This window comes from Scomber scombrus, chromosome 24 (genome assembly GCF_963691925.1).
Source record: "Scomber scombrus chromosome 24, fScoSco1.1, whole genome shotgun sequence".
NCBI classification, from domain to species: Eukaryota; Metazoa; Chordata; class Actinopteri; order Scombriformes; family Scombridae; genus Scomber; species Scomber scombrus.
In genome coordinates, this window is record NC_084993.1 from 3,664,459 (window position 1) to 3,668,346 (window position 3,888).

Consider the following 3,888-nt stretch of genomic DNA (forward strand, 5'->3'; position numbering starts at 1 on the left):
GGCTGCACAGCTCTCTGAAACAACCAGGAGAGGAATCTTCTCATTTTATTGACCATCAGTTGAGATTTATACTATTTAATTATGTTCTACGAATAGACTCAAAACAGCTGGATTCAAAACAAACTGAACATTTTCACCAGAATGTGCTACACCTCATAATTTCACTATTTGATCACTTAATAAATGACCTGATACACCTGGACTTTTCTGTTTTGGGCAATGAACTATCTCCAAAACTCACTAAACATTTTGACCAGAATCAGGATGTTTGTGCTGCACCTCATAACTTAAATCAATATAAATGACTCAGTATATCTGGAAACACTCACTTAAAACGAACTTTCTGTTTTCATCACTCATTTAAGAAGTTTTGAGCAGTGAAACAGACGACTAAAAACTTCTAAATATCTCCAAAACTCTGCCCACAATCACCTAAAAGGAGCTTTTCGACTTCTGAAGCACAAAAAAGCAACATCCTGATATCTGATGATTAAAACCTCTTTGTGGCGCTTGTGATGCATAAATGATCTTTACAAAAAATGTGCAAGCTGCTCAGTTGAAGAGTGATTGATTGATTGATTTTCTGACAACTCATAAACTGAGCTGTTACTCAATTAATCTGCAGATTAAGTTCTACTAAAAATAAGCGTTAATTGCAGCCAGGTGACATTAGATGTTCTGTTTTAGCTCGTTTCTGTGAAGCATCGCTGCATCATTACATCCAATATTTTAGTAGTCGAACTTCTGTTTATCCAACAACATTAAACCTCTTTGGAAACTTTAGAAGAGTCTAAACATGTTAGACGTTTTAAAGGTGTTAATACTTAATGAGTTTGTTCTTTTTTTAATGACACAGATGTCAGTTTGTACCAGAAACTGTGGCAGAAAAAAGAGATGTAAAGTAGTTTTATCTCTTCCTACAGCAGAGATAAAGGAGGCTGAAATGCATCTTACACTTAAGTATATTTCCCTATTTAATCAGGTGAGAAATCAATTTAAATAGCTTAATATATCTGAATCTATCTATCTATCTATCTATCTATCTATCTATCTATCTATCTATCTATCTATCTATCTATCTGTCTGTCTGTCTGTCTGTCTGTCTGTCTGTCTATCTATCTATCTATCTATCTATCTATCTATCTATCTATCTATCTATCTATCTATCTATATAAAACTCTTTTTTTGGCTTCTTTTGGCTACTGGTGGAAGTTTAATGTGTGTTTCTAACTAATCTTTACATAAAGTGAGTGAGTGTTTGAGCAGTTTGACTAAAGAGCGACTGATTTGAAACCTTTTTGCAGTCCTGAGAAGGTGAAAATGTTTCCTCTGTTATCTCTTAAGATGAGCTTCAGGTGTCTAGAAACAGTCGAGGGAAGCTACAAGGATGATTTTCAGACCGAAAAAGGATATAAAAGCTAGAAAAAGTTCAAGTTTAGGAGACATTTAGTTCATCTAGAGCAGAAAAACCCAATCATAGACACTTTTTAGGCAGAATAAAGAAAAGAAAAGCACATTTAAAGTCTTTATTTAATCTAGGATATCAGTTTTTGAATCACAAGATCTTCATTAAACCTGATAAAAACCTATTTTTACTGCTTGTGAATCCATTAACACACGTCTTTGTCTTTGCTGTAGCTCAGATTATCAAACACTACAGTACAGAAACAGGATTAAAAACTCTGCTATTCCCTCTGCATGAATTACTTTAAATGTATTATTATAAAATATAAGCAGTTATTATAAAGGTGAAAGCTTTTTTTGTTCTTACCAGCAGCTGCTCCTCTTTGTTTCTGAGCGTCTACCTGGTGACGGTCGCCAACATGCAGCCAGCAGCAGGTGGAAACTGGACATGATGGAGGCGAGAGGAGAGGGGAGAGGGAGGGGAGGGGGAGGCGAGGGTTTTGTCACAGCACAAAGACGGCGAGATGGAAAGAGACACACACAGAGAAGAGAGGAGAAGAGAGGAAGGGGAGGGCGAGCTCGTCAATTATTCACAGCGCTGCGTTGGTGTTGTGGGGAGGGGGAGAAGAGGGGGAGCAGAGGGGGAGAAGAGGAGGGGGAGAGGTTTAAGAGATTGAAGCCAAACTGGGCCACAGAGCAGAGAATTAGAAAGTCTGGACAGATTTGATTGATTGCAGGCGAGAGTGTTTATCTCCAGGTTGTTTATAGGTTTATTTATGTATTAGTAATGAAAAGAATGAAAAGAAAAATGTGTCTTCCAGCTCAATATTCAAATCTGACGCTTTTTTAAAGGCTTTTTAATAAGTGTTTTAAAATCAAGCTGATGATGTAGCTCTTAATACTCTGTAGTATTTACTGCCACTAAACGTTAAATATTAAAGTGCTTAAAATGCATTTAAATGTTTAATTAAGCAAAAGGAAATTAGCTATAAGCTTATATACTGTAAAAATATAGAATCTGATGAGCAAAAACATGTATTTTTTTGTTAATTAATTTTGTTTAAAAGGTCTAAAAGAGGTCAAAGGTCAGCATCTCTCCTTTTGTGTTGTGATGTCGGATTAAGGACGAGAAATAAAGAAAAAAGGTGTGTAAAAATAATACATAATCTCTGTGTGTGTGTGTGTCTCTCTCTGTGTATGTGTTTGTGTGTGTGTGTGTTTGTGTGTGTTTGTGTGTGTGTGTGTGTGTGTGTGTATGTGTGTGAGCTGCAGATGTGACATGATGTGTATCTGATGTGTAGGACGAGGTGGAGGGTCGTATCTGATGGATGATGGATGATGGATGATGATGATGATGATGATGATGATGATGATGATGATGATGATGATGATGATGATGAAGAGCGGACCTGTTGGTCACTGACAGTCAGAGACAAGATTAAACTAATACCGTTTAAATCCACGGATCAGATAAAACACTCTGATCATATTCCACCTTCATTCATCGAGGAAGCAAAGCACCAAGTCCCTTTTTTTCTTTTTCTTATCAACATTTCAGGCATTGGTTCTTTGTTTCTTTGACATTTTAAACTCCACAACTTGAAAAATATTGTTTACTCTTTACTTGTTTTTAATTGCAGTGTGTGTCTGAAAGCTGAACATGGTGTAATGTTCACTAACATCATCAAATATTAACAAACCAGGTCACATATTTAACAGTTAATGTCTCACACTGTCATGAACTAACTCAATACTTAACGAGGCGGAAACACTAAGAGGAAGAAACTCTAAAGTTATTAGGCTTAGGGCTAATTATAATAATAACTATCATTATTATTATTATAATTGTGAGTGTTCTTCTTCTTCTTCTTCTCATTATTATTATTAATTGTGTACTATTACTACTAATTATTATTATTAGTTGTATTTTATACAATAATAATAATAATAAATATAATAAGTATAAAATATATGTATTGTAAATATACTAATATAAATATAATAAATAAATACATAATATAAAAAAATATAATAATAAGTATTATTATGTTATTTATTATTATTATTATTATTATTCATTATTATTATGGTTATTTATATTATTATTATTATTATTATTATCATCATTAAAGTATTATTAAAAGGCTTAGTTTCAGTAATAATAATAATAATAATTTTACATAAAGTGTAAAAGTGCTACTTATATGATGTTTTTGTGTGTTATGATCTTTCTTATATACAGTCTATGGTTATGATGAACTTCTTCATTGATTTTTGTGACGATATATGATTTTATTTTCACGCTAATGTTCAAATAAAACAGAAAACTCACTAAAAATAGTTATTATAGTATATTTGGTTATTATGACTTGACTGTATCTGTGTAGCAGCAGCGTATCCAGACAGTCTGGGTGATGATACAGCAGCGTTTCCTCTCACAGATATTAGGTGTCTGCAGGTGATCTGGTTTCAATGCAGCCTTTA